At 40.4% G+C, this 18989-nt stretch overlaps 1 protein-coding gene across 1 annotated transcript in view; it reads left to right on the plus strand.

Annotated features, from left to right (window-relative positions):
* The first annotated feature begins 1869 nt into the window (after positions 1-1869).
* Positions 1870-18989, plus strand: part of sv2a (synaptic vesicle glycoprotein 2A) — a 69781-nt gene continuing 52661 nt past the window's right edge. The window contains exon 1 of the mRNA XM_074683395.1: positions 1870-2027. The gene's annotated coding sequence lies outside the window, so the exon portion shown is untranslated. The remainder of the gene's footprint in view (positions 2028-18989) is intronic.

The raw sequence follows: 18989 nt of genomic DNA on the forward strand, positions 1-18989 counted from the left end.
CTTTTCTTCTTTGCTTTCTTCCTTCATTTCTTCCCTCTTTCCTTCCTTCCTCATTTCCTTCAAATTTAGACCTTCCTTCCTTCTTTCCTTCCTCTTTTATTGTTCGCTTCCTTTCTTCTTTCCCATCTTATTTCATTTCTTCCTTGCTTTATTTCCTTTCTTCTTTATACCATCATTTTCCCTTCCTTTTAACCTCCTCCTTTCTTTCTTTCTTTCTTTCTTTCTTTCTTTCTTTCTTTCTTTCTTTCTTTCTTTCTTTCTTTCTTTCTTTCTTTACTTCCTTCTTTCCCTTCCTTCCTTCATATATTCCTTTCACCCTTACATCAAACTTAGACCTTTTTTCATTTTTTCTTTATTCTTTACTTCCTCTTTTCTCTTCTCCTTTGCTTTATTCCTTCCTTTCTTCTTCATACAATCATTCCTTCTTGCTTTTAACCTCTGACCTTCCTTCCTTCCTCCCTTCCTTCAAATTTAGACCTTTCTTTCTTCTTTAGGTCCTTTCATTCCTTTATATCTTTTTCCTTCACTTTCTTCATCATACTGTCATTTCTCCTTTCATTTGACTTCTTACCTTTCTATCTTTTACTTTTCCACCATTTTCCTTCCTTTCTTCCTTCCTTCATACATTCCTTCCACCTTTCCTTCAAACTAACATCTTCCTCCCTTCTTTTCCATCTTATTTCATTTCTTCCTTGCGTTCTCCTTTACTTTCTTTTTTTAAACCGTCATTCCCCCATTCTTTTCACCTCCTCCTTCTCTTCCTTCTTTTCCATCCTTCCTTCATTTATTCCTTTCACCTTTACTTCAAACTTTGACCTTTTTTCCTTCTTTCCTTTATTCTTTCCTTCCTCTTTTCCTTTCTCCCTTGCTTTATCCCTTCCTTTCTTCTCCATACCATCAATCCTCCTTCCCTTTAACCTCTGACCTTTCTTCCTTCCTTCCTTCTCCTGCCATAAACACATCCTGACATATTCCCTCATATTGTCCTCTAATGGAGAACATTTTCCTTGGTCAGAAGCAGGACACGGAGAGGTGAGCTGTGATTTCATCAGTCTGTGATTTTGGGACGAGGATATTTGAGCACACTAAGTGACTGATTTTTACAGAAATCACTAAAACAAAATCTAATTTCTGCTCTAACTGGTGTTTGGCTCATGTTGTGATTTGGTTCAGTATTTTCTTATTAACTCCACCTCATCTCAGAGTGATTCAAATTAGCAACCAGAGTGTGCAAAGTGGATCCTGAGGAAGCCAAGAAAGACAGACAAAAAGAAGTATAAGCTGTCAGACCTGGTGACTGATGAAAACTGTTACCTGAACACCTCAGGTGAGGACTTCCTGTCTGATACATGATGCAGAAGCTTCTCATGTCGTGATTTCTCCACATGTCACTAACACTGCAGTCATCTCTGTCTCTAACAGGATTTCACTTTTTTCCACCAGGGGCATCCTTGTAATATTTCTCTCCTATCCTAACATGGCCAATTATGGGCACGAGCCGCAGCACGTGCCGGGAGAGGCTCGTCTTGCACAGTTCGTTGCACCAACCATTGGGTGCATATGGAGCAAATCACAGTGTGAGGCGCGGAGCGTGGATGTGGACGCAGAGCGCGGCTTCCACACCTGCCTGAGAGCATCCTCTGACGGAGGGTGGGATTTTTAAAAGTTGCACAAATAAAACAATCAATAAGGAGGAGATTATCAACCTTAGAAGGTTTTTCTTTTTGCAGCAGCTCTGCAAACCCCCCTCTCCTCTGTGAGACGAATGGTGTCTGCTGGAGGAGGGATGGGAGCAGAGGAGGAGGGGGCGGTGTCTCCATCCAAGAGGGATGTTGTGTAGTAAGTGAAGGGGGCGGAGGAGGGAGGAAGGAAGGGAGGGTTCAGCTCTGCTTCTACGTCAGTGTACATCACAGGGACACACACAGGACCTTTTTGCTCCAGGTACTCGGGGTGACTCCCTGCTCGGAAAAATCCCAGCTCCGGTCCCCCTGAAAGGCGCAGACCCTCCCTCTTTAACCTCTTTAAAGGTAAGACAACAAATAATCCTCTTTACGCGCGTAATCTGATCCTAATCTTCCTGTTGATGCGTTAATTCAGCCAATTGTCCCTGCTGATGCTGTCATTTCCACCCGAGCATCCAAGTAGGAATTGACATTTTATGATGTGCGTGTCCTTCTCACACGACTCGACTTTCATCTGCACTAAAAATGTGATAATAGGCCTCTGCTGCGCAACGCGATGACCCCTAAACCTGCACCCGAGGGGGACGCAAGGGACAACTCGACCTTTGAGGAAGAATGTTGACAATTTGTCAGAAATGTTGCACGAATTTGACGATTCTTTACGCGTTTTTTGGCGAAATGTACGCACAGTCCTCTTATCTTGATGGGAGGTCTTGCGCGTTAAGAGACATCATCATCATCCATGAAAGCGCAGAGGATTCACTCTGAGGAAGAGGAGGGAGGAAGCAAGGAAGGGTTGGATGTTTGGTGATTTTGTTTTAATGTCATGAATCTGCACTCATGAGCTTCCCATCATCGATTTAGTGTTCGATTACAGATTGGTGATGCTTTTTGGCACCGATGCCCTTGTCTCCCTAACAGTTCCGGCTTTTTAAATGTGTGCTCCAGCTGTAGAAAGAATTTTTTGGAGGTTATTCTAAGCCTTCTTGTTGTTTTTTGTTGAGTATAATCCGTTGAAAAGGAGAAAGAGCGTCAAACTGAGAGTGCAGCTGGGTATCCTGTCCTGCGTCGTGCGCCAAAATGACCTTGTAGAAACCCAGCGGGGAGAATATGATGGAGAAAGAGTGATGAGCAGCTTTTCCTCCCCCTCTAATTTTGCTCTTCTTTGCGGTGTTTGATGAAGCTTCAGAGACTTTGATGAGGGGCAGTGTTTTTGGAAAATGTGAAAGCGTTTGAATGAAAGGTGAAAGATCTGTCTGGAAACAACAGATGGGATTGATTGTTGTGCAGATTTTGTGATGCGTTTGAAAGTTTGCATGTCTGGTGCCTTGTCCCTGTGGCAGCCATGATGCAGTTCCTGAGCTATTTATGCAGCCAGCCCACATGAAGGGTGGCAGTGAAGGGAGCAGCTACTGATGCAAACCTGCAGGATGCTGACAGTCTTCACCTCTGGAGGAAAAACATGATGTTACATCCAGCTCAACAGGATGAAATTCAAATTCTGCATTTCTTCCTCTCCAGCCCGTCCCTTCAGTTTCCTTACCTTACCTGCTGTGGGTGTTGTGTTTAACTGAAGCCTCTAAGCAGATGGTGGGTGTTTCCTCTTAATTATCAGGGCCCAAAAAGGCAGCAGCCAGCTGGGGTTGCTGAACACCAGACTTCTCAAAGAGAGCAAATCATCTCAACATGGCTCTTTGTGAAGCTGGTGTACACAATTAGGGCTGTAATTATTTACTGCAGAGGTGTAATAAGTAGGGATGTCCTGATCTGGTATACTGATCGGTATCGGCGCCCGATATAGGGGAGACTGGGGATAGTTGCAACAAGCCTTATTTCTCCAATCAGAAACATGTTAGAGTGATGACACTCACACTGCACATGCTCAGTTAGACCCTCTACCCACCAAGAAGAGAGAGGCCATACTGAGCATCTGGTCCTGCTTCTATCAAGTTAAGTTGTTTTGGAGGTATGGAAGTAGCTTTTTTCACGACCTGTTTTTTTGTCGTACTGTCCTGACCTTATGTATGAATGAATCCAAACCTTTCTAGTTTGAATCACTGTTTGTTGACTATTAAATGACATGGTGAGCATGTGTCAATGTCAATGTGGCTAGCAAGCACATGGCGTTTTGTCATGACTGGTACCATGGGGACAGTTGCAACTGTAGCAACTGTCCCCATGCTATCAGGTTAGTCATATTAGAAGAGACCACACAACCATATTTTTAGATTTTTAGTTCAAAATAGATAAAATTAATATATTTTATGGCTCATGATGAACAGAATAGACAGTCATATGGAGAAACTAACGCTTATGTTAAACGGAATAATTTCCCAAATAACTTGTTAAGCAAAAATTAGCACTTAGTTATTATTGTATGTTGTATGTGTCATATAAACTTGTCATATAGTGAATGAATCATCTAAATAGAGAAATTGTATTCCGTTTCTTTTCAGTATGCCAAGAGTGAGGAAGAGAGTCCCTAGCAGAGGGGTTCCCCTCAGTATTTTGGAACAAGCCTCAGATATTATTACAGTTGAGGACAAATCAGCGAGGGCAGTGACCAAGGCCTTTGACATATGCCACACCACATTGTTCAGGTTCCACAAGAAAAAAAAGAATCTTGCAAGCACGGCATCAAAAAACAAGCCGCTTGCAGGGTACTGGACCAGCAGAAAAGTACTCTCAGAGGACCAAGAGAAGAGCCTCAATTAATATTTACAAAGGTTTTGTCCAAAAATGCAATATTTAGTTTTTATAGCTTCTGTAACATCTGCACATTGACTCAAGGTAGGCCCATGTTTTAAACAAAACTAATTAAATACCTTAAAGCTGTACAGAAAAGAAAATTAAATTTGAGACCACTCTGGGTCATAACATTAGTATTTGTCCTATTTAGACAAAACACTGTGAATAATAAGTGAAAAATTAATGTTTTTTTTTACATAAATATATATATGTTGCAACCGTCCCTGAACTGTGTTGCAACTGTCCCCAGGTTTGGGGTCAGTTGCAACTTCTGAATTCCTCTATTCAAATTAATATTCTGATTGATATGTTATATGTAGCCATCTTTAAATGGTATGGGCATTTAGCAGACAGGTGTAGGTTTAATATGTAAAGATTTGGTGAGACTAGTCCAAAAAAAAGTGTTGCAACTGTCCCCAGTCTCCCCTAGCTACTTTTGGAGGATCAGATAACATCTGATTTTGTTACATGATTGGGACCAATCCTCTTTTCATGTGTCTTCAACAGTAGCCACGTGGACATGGACCCAGATATTCCGCTTGCATTTGGCTTCTTTGCTCAAACGGAAAGAATATAACCTTTGTATACACCTCATTCTGAAAGAAAAGTGCCAATCTAAATGGACACTTAATCGGTTTCAAAGAGGTGGAATATTCCTTTCCCCAAACTGATTGAGGTATCATGTATCCACTCAAACGGAAAGTTGTCAGGGTGCGTTCTTTCAGCGCATGCTCAGATATGACGTAAGACGCAACTAGAGACGTTCCTCAATTTTACAAATGGCTGCGAGCCGTCAGCACTGGGCTGCTGCGGAAAGTTTGTTTTTGATCCAAACTTTGAAAGAAATGAACAGAATTTCAAGACTGGACGGACGACATAAACAAACTATCGTCCTCCAGCTTTGATAAATCTCGTGACGTTTACGTTTTTCTGCGCATGCCCCATTGACTATTCTGTTTGTTTATAGCGGCGCCTGTAGACCAGAGATATATTCCTTTCCATGTATACTAGGGCTGGGCAACGATTAAAACTTTTAATTGTAATTAATCGCATGATTTCCCTGATTAATCATAATTAATTGCATTGTAAATTCAAAATCTAATAATGAATTCAAAAGCAGTGTATAGGGCACTTTTATTGGAATGTTCTGCCATACGAACAAAAGTGCCATAACATCTGTCATGCAAACACTAAATCAGTACTTGTTATACAGTAATAGTTAAATCACATATTCAGTGCAAATCAAATTTACAAAATGTAAATACAAAATTAAAGCTTATTGCCACTGTCAGGGCATTAAAGTGATACTCCGTGATGGAACAAGTTGGGTCCTATCACAAGGTTTAGGGCAGAAATTACCCCTACAGCTGTGTTTTTGTGCAGCAGAAGCCCAGGGCGCTTGCACCTAACACCCCCTCCCTGCTCCTCTGCTGGTTTCCTCTGCACTCAGACGGGGCCAATTTTTACTTGACCAAAAACACAAATAAACGGACTCCCACCGAAAAACTCTGATATCGGTCTGCATTCACACTGTATTTAGAGAATTTTCAGCACGTTACTTTCACACAAAAACACCGCTAAATAAGGCTCTAGTTCTCATCGTGTCTCTTTGTCCTGGCAGACTACCTGCGTTTGTTTATATCTGGCACGCCGTGCGCGCGGACTGATACACTAAGCGGTAAGCGCCTTTCAGTTCCGTGACGGCAGACCGCAGCTAGTGCTGTGCACGGCACTCACGCTTTATGTGTTCACAACTGGATCAACTTTGACTGACGTTACTTCCTCTACGGCTGTGCCAATCGCTTCTTCATTTGAACCATCAGCCATTTCCTCATCATCTGTTTCCCTTCTTGTTCAGACTGGATGGGTGGAATCATGTGGCTCCACACGCTGTACCTCGTCCTTAAGAGGAATGAACATATCCTACCAGCACCAGATGAAACAGACTAAAAAGACTTTTCTTTTCTTTTTTTATTAAAACACTGAACTTACCGACATGGCAAAATCATGTCGGTTATCATAGTAAATTTCCATAATGGTAAATTTTCGGTTCATCGCCCAGCCCTACAACAAATATGATCCATCATTTACCACAGAATCACCCAACAGAGTATGGGATTTATCAGAGAATCGGATCTGTATCAGCAAAACATACTATGATAAAATTGGATTAGATCGGAAGTAAAAAAATCTGTTTCCCTAGTAAAAAGGTTTTGAAGATGAGAAAAGACAAACTTACCATTAAGAGGCGCAAAGAAATCTAGAAACTCAGCTAGCTCCTAATATTTCAAGATGTTTTTAAATAAATGAAAAACAAATTCTTTGCAGATATCAGCCTCCTAAATGTTGACAGTGATGCTTTTGTGTCTCACAGAAGCCTGAGCCTTTTAAACACATTTCCTAGTCGCCCTCAGGGCAAATATTTGTGAATGAATCTGGGATAATATGCATGATGATCAATACCCCTGCCTGCAGAGGATCAATAACATGTTGAATTGTTTGTGTCTCTGCCCCGAGGCCTCACTCAGCAGCGTCAGAGTGACTCTGCACCCGAGCTGCAGGTGAAGCTAATGCTCACGCTGAAAGCTGCCCTCGCTGAACGCAGGAAGGAGGAGCACAGCAGGGGGGGAGCTGCTCTGTTTGGTGTTCTCATTTTCTGCCTGCTACCCCGCTGATTGGGCCGCGCTCGGCTCAGTCCGCAGAGATTAGCCCCCGTCACAAGTTACAACTCGCCCTCCCTGCAGCTGGAAGCGATGGTGCCCATTACATTAGCATAACATGTTAAAAAAAAAAGAAGGTGCAGCAGAGCACGGCTCTCCACCTCATGAACTGCAACTGAGCCGTGACAACATCAGCGATGAGGGAGTTTAAAGACTGAGATCAGTGACTTAAGGTCATTTTTATTGCACCCTTTCCTGCTCCTGATCTGCTTTTGGCTGAATGGCTCCTCAGCTAAAGATTTACAGTGAGACTGAGAGGAAATCGATGGCCTTCCCTGTCGTCTCCAGATGGGTGGGTCGAAGCAGCGATTAGTGTCAAGCACATAACTCTCCATTAACAGCTCAAAGAGGTGTTACAAAGCTGTGTCCTGTTTTTAAGAGCAATGCATCAGATTAATATCCATTGCTGTTTAAATTTTTGGGTTTTGTCTTTCCAAAACCCTCTTTGTAAAGTTATAAAACAGGTTTCAAGGTTGGATATGGCTGTGAGGAGCAACATCTGTCATTTTTCTTTTTTTCTTGAAGAAAATAATTTCTCAGATTGATTTTGTTGTGATCTCAGATGCTGGAGTTGGAATGTTGTAAAGAAAAAGGAAACAGTCTCTTTATTTAGAATCACTACCGATTCTGGCCACAGGTGTCACTCTAATCAACACCAACCAGCGATCACCGTATCTTTAAGTTCCAACTTGAAACCTTGTTTAAAGACAAGAAAATTGAACACAATCAAACTCAACTCAACACAGCAGGTTAGCAGGTCAACCTCCTTCAGATTGGTTTGTGTGGTTTGCACTAGCAGAGCTAGCATCACCAGCCTTTTGCTACCCCTACTATCTTTTATATGTTAGTAAGGGGAGGAAGAAAAAATCAATTCACAAAAGTACTGGAATTTTTTGTTTTACAATTTCAAACTCTGAACTCTGGAAAAAAAAATATCCCCCCCCCCCCCCCCCCCCCCCCAAAAAAAAAATGTAAATCCTTAATTTCAGTCTGAGAAAAAGTTACCACTTTTCTCCAGCAGAGGGCAAAATGTTTCTCCTAGACTCAAGTGATGTGTATTTGTTTGGGAAAATATGGCACCTGATATAGTCTGTAGACATTATCATCATCAATCAACTTTTTCACATGGTCTGGTGTTAAAAAAGCAAACCAAAAATCGCAAGAATCTGAAGTATTGAAGAAACGCATCTTAAATTGAATTGGCACCCCAAAATCGAAAGTTGTGACAGTTTTATTCTAGATCAAAATACAAACAAACATGCTGCACAACAAAATGCCGCCATTCTTTGCTTTCTAAAGTGTTTGATCACATCCAGGTAGTAGAGCATTATAGCGTTAAAGCAGTAACCACAGATAGGGCAAGTGGTGGATGGCTGTGCTACAAGCTAGGTACAATTTACAACCTGTCATGTCGTGCCTACAGTCGTCAAATTGTTAAATAATGTTAAATTCTGGTGGAAGCTAAAAAAAATTAAATGTTTTTTTTTCCAAAATTAATCCTTCAATTTAGTCTTTGTTTATAAGCTGGTCTGGAAAAAAGTTACCACTTTTCTCCAGCAGAGGGCGAAATGTTTCTCCCAGACTCAAGTAGAAACATGGCTCCTGATATAGTCTGTAAACATTATCATCTTAATTCAACTTTTTTGCATGGTCTGGTGTTAAAAGCAAACCAAAAATGGCAAGAATTGGAAGTATCGCAGAAACGCGACTTGAATCGAATCAGTACCCCCAAATCGAAAAAAGTTGCGAGAAAAGCACATCGTCCCAGCTCTGATGTTAGTTTAACTCCACACAGTTTTATCTCCACTTTCTAGATTTTAAAATACTAAAGGAAAGTGTTTGTTTACGTCCAGGTAGTAGAGCGTTATAATGTTAAAGCAGCAGCCACAGATGGGGCTAGTGGTGGATGGCTGTGCTGCAAGCTAGACACAATTTACGATTAGTCATGTCAGGCCTACAGTAAAAGAATTGATTAATAGTGTGTAATTCTGCTGCCAGTTAACAAGAGTGACCATTTCTAACTGTTTATGTGACAAAAGGTGTTTGCACCTTCCAATGCATTTATTTTGTATCAATTGCTAAAATTCGCAGCAATTGATCCTGAGCAAACCATCACACACATGTACACCAGTCTTCATTCATCAACGAAACATCACCCAAAATTTGTAGAGAAAATATGTCAGAAAATGTGAATATGTGATGTTGCAAGTAACCTACGGTGTCTCTGAGCAGTCAAACTACCTTGGAAACGAGCTGGGCGGATATGAAAAAGTGCAAAAAATCAAACCTGTTCTGAAAAAAAATGACTGACGAAAGTTTCTGATCGATTGTGCAAACATGATTGACATATCATGGGACTGAATTTGTTTTTTAATGTGTGTAAGATTTGGACGAAAAAAACGGTCTCAGTGTGCAAAAAGTCTTAAATGTGCACGCCCAGGTGGGAGAGCTAGCAGACAAGAAAGCCACAGCCCTAACGCTACCCAAATATCAAACATAGGGTGTTAAAAAGGATTCATTTCACCCTTGATAAAATTGTTTTAAGAAAAATGGAAATACCAAATATGCTAGTTGGTCATTTAGGCAGATTTTTGACATTTGTTGTTAAATGTATTGTTGGGCAGCTAGCCTAGCATCCCTCAGTTAAACCACAACTGTTATTATTTCTTCATGTTTCCTTCACTGAACAAAACAATATGAGTTAACTATTTATCTTAACAGAAACTCAGACATATTTCATCCCTCACTTTCTCTCTTTCACAGTATGCTAGGCTAAGCTAATATAAACATGGTCTTGTATCACAGAGAAAGTGGCTGAGATCTGACTGATTTGAGAAGAGAAGTGCTGTGAACTTTGCTTTTCTTTTGACCTCCAGATGAACTGTTCGATATCATCCTATTTATCTTACTGTGTGTTAGCAGGCGAGGGACTGACCTTTGTCCTTTGCCGACTGTGCATCACTCAGTTTTGCAAGAGAATAAAGACCAGACAAAGACACTCGGATAGTTTGCTGAGCTTTAATGAAGCCCTGAAGAGAAACCTAAACATTCACGAAACAAAATGTTCACTAACGTGTATTATGTCTCATGTTATCGTTTTTCTGCGATAAAATTAAATTCCTTTTTAAGAAAGTATCTATGAGATAAGAAGCTGCTAGAAGCCGTAACACACAGCGTCTCTTTGTTTGCCCTCCTCTGCTTCAGAAACTGGTGTTTGCTAGTTTGAGCCTGATGCAGTAATGAGAACACACCCTGCAGCTCCTGCACAAACACACAGACTTTGATGCACAGTGAAGTGAGAGGAACGCTTGTAGAGACAACAATGAAATTCACAAACTGTAGCAAAGGCGTTATGCTGGATGTTCACTGAGAGAGGAGGAGCTGCAGAGGAGGACCTGTGGAGCCTGATGTGATGGTGAATGTTAGTGCTGAGAATTTGGTCTTAACTCTTTTACTAACTATATTCTACATGTGTTGATAATTTTCTGCTTCAAAACCTCACCCATCTTCATTTTTTACTTCTAATTCAACCTGTAATAAGCTCTGAACCTTTTTACAAAGGCTGTGAATCGTCTCCTCTGACACTTACCCTGTTCAGCAGTGTCATATATGGGCTTTTTTTTAATCTGTTTCATATTATTTAGATGAGTCTGTATTTTTATCAGTTTAATCACTAGCAAAATAAAAATCCTCACAGGAGCTTTAAGTACAGTTTCTGTTCAGGACAGACAGCTAAATCTGTTTTCATGTTAGCGTGCTAATGTTAGCACCTAATTCTGGCAAAGCTACAGCCTCACAGAGGTATTAGCATCATGTAAACCTGTAGATAAATACATTTACCTTTATTTGGTAGACCTTGCTAGTCTCAGGTTGGACCCCGTTTGCCTTCAGAACTGCCTTAATCCTTGGTGGCATAGATTCAACAAGGTGCTGGAAACATTCCTCTGAGAGTTTGGTCCATATTGACATGATATCATCACACAGTTGCTGCAGATTTGTCGTCTGAACATCCATGATGAGAATCTCCCGTTCCACCACATCCCAAAGGTGCTCTATTGGATTGAGATCTGGGGACTGTGGAGGACATTTGAGTACAGGGAACTCATTGTCATGTTGAAGAAAGCAGTCTGAGATGATTCCAGCTTTATGACATGGAGCGTTATCCTGCTGGAAGTAGCCATCAGAAGATGGGTACACTGTGCTCATAAAGGGATGGACATGGTCAGCAACAATACTCAGGTAGGCTGTGGACTTTAAACCATGCTCAGTTGGTACTAAGGGGCCCAAAGTGAGCCAAGAAAATATCCCCCACACCATTACACCAGCAGCAGCAGCCTGAACCGTTGATACAAGGCAGGATGGATCCATGCTTTCATGTTGCTGAGGCCAAATTCTGACCCTACCATCTGAATGTGGAGCAGAAATCCAGACTCATCAGACCAGGCAACGTTTTTCCAATCTTCTATTGTCCAGTTTTGGTGTTGCTGTGTGAATTGTAGCCTCAGTTTCCTGTTCTTAGCTGACAGGAGGGTCACCCTGTGTGGTCTTCTGCTGCTGTAGCCCATCTGCCTCAAGGTTGGACGTGTTGTGTGTTCAGAGATGCTCTTCTGCAGACCTCGATTGTAACCAGTGGTTATTTGAGTTACTGTTGCCTTTCTATCAGCTCCAACCAGTCTGTCCATTCTCCTCTGACCTCTGGCATCAACAAGGCATTTTGTCCCACAGAACTGCTGCTCACTGGATATTTTCTCTTTTTGGGACCATTCTCTGTAAACCCTAGAGATGGTTGTGGGTTAAAATCCCAGTAGATCAGCAGTTTCTGAAATACTTAGACCAACAACCATGCCAAGTTCAAAGTCTCTTAAATCACCTTTCTTCCCCATTCTGATGCTTGGTTTGAACTGCAGCAGATCGTCTTGACCATATCTACATGCCTGAATGCATTGAGTTGCTGCCATGTGATTGGCTGATTAGAAATTTGTGTTAACGAGCAGTTGGACAGGTGTGCTTCACAGACTTGCACATATGAGTATCATCTGCATATTAAAGAATAGAGAAGGATAGATGAATGCTGGTGTTTTCACATTTTAATGATGGATTCAGTTTGATATTTGTTGCATCACTTTGGATCAACACCCTTTAGTTGTATAAATATATGTTGGGATGACTGCAGGCTGTGCAGAATGATAATGAGCCTAACAGAAGGAGATGACTCTAATGGGAGCCGTCTGTCCAGGCTGTTTTGTGCTCCACAGTTTCTCCCTAACATGCTACACTGAACTGCACCTCTCAGCTGCCCTCGGTCTGACTCCTCTTCAGTCCATTTCGCAGCGAGCACAGCCAAAATGGATGCAGAGAGCTGACGTCACTGTGTTTGACATGGTGTTGCTAGCCGCCTCGGTGCCACCAGGGTGACGGTGCACACCCAGAGCCGGAGCAGGGGAACAACGAAGTGACTCATGTTAGGCTGTAGATTCTCCCAACGGGGACTCTGCAGCCAGGGAGGAGCCACGACCCACTGGGCCCAACGACCAATCATCGCCCCCCTCCTCTCTGTCCTTAGCTTTAATGGGCCTGGAGCCACACAGGAACATGGTGCAGCTGAGTAAAACTGTCACTTCCTGCGCGGCTCTGTGCAGATGTCGCCCTGTGGTCGGTGGAGATGAGCAGGAATGGGACAGAGGCTGGAGTGAGAGGAGTTTTATTTTCTGTAGCATCAATACATCACCGCTGAGGGACGAGGAGGCTCTGGCACCTCTGTCCTTGTGGCCAGAAAACAAGACATGAATAATGGATGGATTCCTCACACACACACACTGAGCAGGACTGCCCAGGCGGCTCAGACCAGAGCAGCTAATAGGAAAATGATGGATGAGAAAGGCTGGTCGATGGGCAGGGTTGGGGAGTAACAGATTACATGTAGCAGCGTTACGTCATCAAGATACAGAAATAACTAGTGCTGTCACTTTAACTCATTAGCTGCCAGTCATTTTCAGAGCATCTTGAATGATCTTTCAAGACCCAAATAATATTGTTTTCTATGTCATCTTGGGTGCTCCATCCTTTGATCCTCTCCATGATCTCCATTGTCTTTTCTCACGATGGCGCCGCACTTTCTCTCTGAACTACCGCAACACATCCTCAGTCGGAGCGTGAGCTACCTGAACTTTTCTGACTTGCAGCGTCTCACTTTGTCTCTGTCATCTCACATCTTCTCCTCATATCCATGCTGAGCTCTCATCCAAAGAGCACACCGCTCTCACCCACGGTAGTTTACGAGCAGGATTTTGATTGACAAGCTCCACCAGACCTAGCGTCCCCCTGCTTAAACATAATTTAATTCTATAGACGCAGTAAACTGTTGCAACTAAATTGACATCCATAGACGTCAATGGCAGTGAACAGACATTTTAACATTGGCGATTGAAAACAAATGTTAATTTGCAAATCGTCTCTTCTTCGTGTTTTCATTTGATTAGTCATGCACAACAATTTTGTAATGTCCTAGAACTCAGATTCTTTATTTGGGGACGTAAGCAGATATGAGATCAAAATGCGATTAATTAGATTAATTAGATTACAAATTATGCAATCAATTATATATATATATATATATATATATATATATATATATATATATATATATATATATATATATATATATATATATATATATATATATATATATATATTTTTTTTTTTTTTTTTTTTTTCATATTTTTTATATGTTTTTGTGTTCAACTGAAACAGCATTTCTTGCCTTAATGTTCATGTTTGGTATTAAAGTAATCTAAAAGTAACCCAAAGTAATCAGGTGTATTACTATTGTGATACTTAGAGTAAGTTACTGATGACATTTTTTTAACAGATAACTTGTAATTGTACTGGATCGCATTTTTAAAGTAACCCTCCTATCCCTGTCAACTGGTGGACATACAGAGTTACTATAGGAGACTCTGTATGGAGGACCAAGACTGCCAAAATTAAAAATAAATACAAGTGGAAATTAAATAATAATAATAACAATATATACATAAGTAAATAAATTAATAAATAAAAGTGAAAATAAATTAATAAATAAATGTGAAAATAGAATAAAGTATTAATATATAAGTACATATTTATTTATTCATTTATTTATTTATTATGTATATTTTTTATTATTATTTCTTTTTTAATTTTATTTTCATTTTTGTTTATTTTTTATTTTGGCAGTTTTGGTCTTCCATAGCTCTGGTGGCAGAAACGGCAAAATGTGGAGCACAAAAATAGTTCAGAATGCAGGATAAGAAATATTTGGGTGAAAATGTAGTTTGTAGATCAGAATTGTCAGAATATGAAAAACAATCCTAATCCTGCCATAAAACATCCTGACACATGTTCCTCACACCGCCCCCTAATGGACAACATCTTCCTTGAGAGGAAGCTCTTCTGTCAGCACTTTTAACAGCTTGTTTGCCACTGCTCTGTGGAGTGACAGCCTCCTATAGCCCAGGTTATGTATATTTATAAAGACAGCTGCCTTGCTTCTGTTTTCCACCTCTGTGAGCAGATCTGAACGAGCGTCTGGCTGGATGTGATCTCCTGCTGCGCTCTGAGCTAACACAGAGCTTCATTATGAGCGTGGGTGTTTGCTGACGGAGTCTTGTGGGGGAAGTCTTCAAACAGAGGGAGCGTGTGGGCTGTCAGTGCTGACCCGGCACAGGAGAGCAGGACGGACTCTCCAGCTCAGCTTACAGTAGCCATCCACAGAATCAGCTTATAAAGTCAGATCTTAACACAATAAACCATAAAGAAAATTAAAAGTGATCTGTTTCTGTACATTATGTGCTCTTTACATTTCTGTCTCGATCTGAGCCGTGCCGAGCCACGGGGACGATCTATCAGAGGAGGAAATTTCCTGCAGGCTCTATGACGAGAAATCAGAGATGTCAAGTGAAATTAATTCAACGCTGCATGACATTATCAGCCATCTGCAGCTCTGAGGACTCAGCACTGACCGAATCATCCCCATCTATCACTCCCTCTCCCTCTCCTTTCTCACACACGAGTGTGAAAACTATCAACACTCGTGCCGGTCGTGCTCACACCCGCTCACTGCAGCGTCTGTGCTGTCAAAAGAGCATCAAGAATTGATTCACTGTGTGAGAGGAAGTGAAGAAAAGATGAGCAGCAACTCACAACTGCTGCTCAGGGAAACAACAGAAACATTTCTTTTTTGTTGTCAGTGAAATCTAAAGATTGAGTTAATAAAATCTGTAGACTCAACTATAACTCACTGACAGAAATGCAGGATGCTGGAGATGTCAGTTTCACAAAAAGCAGGTCGAGCAGGACAGGAAGTCATGCACAGAAACCATCTAAAGTGACCAATGATTTTCATAATGAAAGAAGCCAAACCAGATGTGAATAGGCTAATGGATCTAGATTAGATAAACCTCCTATCAGTGTTTTGTGACCTCCACTTTAGGAACCACTGATTGAGAGGATTGATAAAGTCATGCTATGTGTTATAATAACAAACTGAGCTTCTCTTAATGAGCAGACACTCTCCAGAGCTGTTCTGCTGCAGTGGGATCACCTCAGGTGTCTCACAAACTCAAAAAATACCTGCAGCCCACTCACAGTATTTATTAGTCTGAGTTTGAAGCGACTGAACATCTCGTCCAGGCTGCTGAGTCACTTTAAAATGATTATTTTGTATATTTTCTTGCTAACAGTAACAAAACCAACTGTCTCATGCGGCTCTTTGACTCCTTTGCATGTAGCTTCAAAAAATATTATCAAAATGAAGAATTTTGTTTTCCCTACAGAGGGTAGTGAAGGTTAAGGACACTGACACAAAATAAAATCATGTGTTAAATTTTTTTGAACTAAATCTACATCATATTTTCAAATAAAGCTTTCAAATTTATTTAGGTGATTTTTGCATTTTTTTTCCATTTTTGCAAGTTATTTAATTTTGTTATTTTTCATATTTTTCAAAAAAAGCAAAAAAGAAGATTTGCACATTTTTTTGATATTTTTTGAAGTCCATATTTTTCCTACAATTTAATAATTTCTGCATTTTTTCAAATTATTTAAACTATTTTTTTGAAAACTTCTTAAACTGTTTACTGTTTTTTTTTTTTTTTTTTTTTTTTTAGATTTTTGTAGTTTTTAAACTTTTTGCAAGTCTTTGATTTTAATTTTTTGGACTTTTTTTTTTTTTTTTTTTTTCAAATTTAGCCAAAAAGACCCAAAGAGTTAAAAGATTTTGCAAATATCATTATATATATATAATTTAATTAATTAATAATTTCTTCAGCTTTTGCAATTTTTTTTTTTACTTTGGAATTTTTTCAACTATTTCCAATGTTTTAAAACATTTTTTGTCCCAATTTTTGAAATTTCATTTTTTTTGCACATTTTTAAAATTTCCTTTCCTTGAAAAATTTTGCAAATGTATTAAATTTTTAACATTACAAATTCTTCATTTAAAGAACAGGAAAACAAGTTAGATATCACATTAGATTAGATTAGATTAGATAGGAACTTTATTAATCCTTTGGGAGGGTTCCCTCAGGAAATTCAGAATGTACAATGTACATGTACAATCTAATCATCTTAATAAACACAAAAACTTCTTGTTTATATTTATTCACTAGATTTTTCCTTGTCAAGAATTTTAAACACTTTTTTGTCTTCATTGTAGAAGAAACAGTAAATTTCCTCTCCTTGGTGATTCTTAAACATGATGCTCTGCTGCTCTATGGTGCTGCTCCATGATGCAGATCTGTGTTGTCTTTTTAGACACCCGTGGCAGGAAGTGTTGCTGATATGAAGCCTGTGATCACAGGTGTAGGCCGAAAACCTGTGACAGCTCTCGCTATAATACTGAATAAATTTTCAGGGCTTTACTCAAAAAACATTAAAACCAGTCTGAGTTTGACTCCATCGTCTGAGCCCTTAAGCAGAATCTGTCTTCCAGATGATGCTTTGAAGGTGTAGTCTGGGGTTTTTCATATACTTGCTCATCATGTGAGTTATCTTGCTTTTTTGTGATCTGATAAATCATTATAGTCAATTTTTTTTCCAGCAAAACCTTCATAAAATCCAACTCTTCTGATATCTTTAAGCCTTAACTGTTTGTCAGAGAAACTTGACACTCAAAGACATCCCAGTGGACTGTCGTGATCGAGTGTTTTAACAAAGAAATATGAAGAAGAACTGATTGGGATAATGGTTAGCAGCAGCACGACTGTAGATCCCTGCTTTGCATGCATGAAGCTGTGTTAAGAAGTGTCAAAGTCTTCCTCTGCACGGTGCTGAAAGCTGAGGTTATATTTGGAGAGAGGAGTGAGTCACGCTGGCAGAAAACGAAGGGCTGTTAATTGGATGCAGCTTTAACAAAATGTGAGAAATTCAAATGGAGAAAATCTACCTGAGAGCAGAGACTGAAGAGAGACGTTAGAGAGGGCGTTTCACCTCGATGTTCCATATTTTAAATATCTCAAACACTGTCTTGTTTAGATTTAACAGGATGAAAACAATAGATTGTTTAGACGTCTTAATGTGGATGTGAAGACAGGCGTCCATTGATAAATGTGAGCCGTAGTACTCTTTACTGTATGACCTCTTTCTACGACAGTGAGAGGAAATAAAGCAGGAGAAAAGATAGTAACTGTCAGGTGAATAAATGGATCTGCTCTGAGTGTGTGATGGGATTTCATCAAAGCTGCTTTTATTCAGAGAGGAGTCGAGAGGTTTAAGGGCGGTGGTCTCCGAGCTGAACGATCCATCTTCTGGAAGCCCGGTAACCTCCTGCCAGCAGCTGTCTGCCGCTGAACGGCTCTTGTATTTCCACTAAATAAAACGTCCCACTCCTATCATCGAGTGCCAAGGCCTGACGTCAAAAGGAAAAGTCTATTTGGAGCAGCTCATCAGCTGCTCTCAAGGTTCGAGATTTAACAGTGCAGCGAGGAGTAATTGTTAAAAGCTCAGGGCTATCAGCGCGGCTGATGAATGGAGGTAATTCACTGGTGTTGAAAGAACGGCCTTGTCAGAGTCAGACTAATGTGGTTACAACTCCCTCAGTGGCAGCTGGAGATCCAGAGAGCTGCTCTGAGAGGTAAATAGAGGAAGTGAGAGCAGACTTTCTACGCTCATAATGAAATATCAGTCTCACAATAAACCTTTCTATGAAGGACATTCCCCCTTATCATGTTAGAGTTTATGTCGTGCTTTATTTATGTTTAAACAGTGATAGAAAGATGCACAGAAATACTCACTGGTGTAGACTTGTGCAGCCTTTCCATTGTCCCCCTGGTCGTCAAACCTATCCCCTCCTTTCACTGGTTCCCAGGACTATGGTGGGACTTGACCTATGCCCCCCATAATCTGCTCCTTTCTAAAAAATAAATCTCTCTGTGCCATCCTGAGACATATATCTCTCAGTTTCTCCCAAGGATGCAGGTGTGTCTATCCCGACACTGCTTTACAAGAGGTCGCCACGAAAACTGCTCCCCCTGGTGACTGGCTGCAGAATAGGTCAAAAAAATCTAGCTCTCCAGTCATTCCAGATGGGCTGTGGTCCAACTTTAAAAAATTAATACACCTTGTGGAAATGTTTTTCATGTCTTATTGTTTTGGTGATTTGAAGATATCATTTGGCTGCCTTGTATCCAAGTCCAATTTTTCCTGAAAAGTTTGTTTTCATTAGTTGTTTTTCTTACCTGTCACTTTCATAGCACATTTGAGCATTTTGTTGATCTTCGATTCATACTGAACACATAAAAAGCCAAACCAGGCTGCCATCTCTGGAACCCCAAAAGATTTATAATTTAGTATATAAAAACAT

This window comes from Halichoeres trimaculatus, unplaced genomic scaffold (genome assembly GCF_033239565.1).
Source record: "Halichoeres trimaculatus isolate MK-OKI-2021-1 unplaced genomic scaffold, fHalTri1.1 fHalTri1_scaffold_12, whole genome shotgun sequence".
Classification (NCBI taxonomy): domain Eukaryota; kingdom Metazoa; phylum Chordata; class Actinopteri; order Labriformes; family Labridae; genus Halichoeres; species Halichoeres trimaculatus.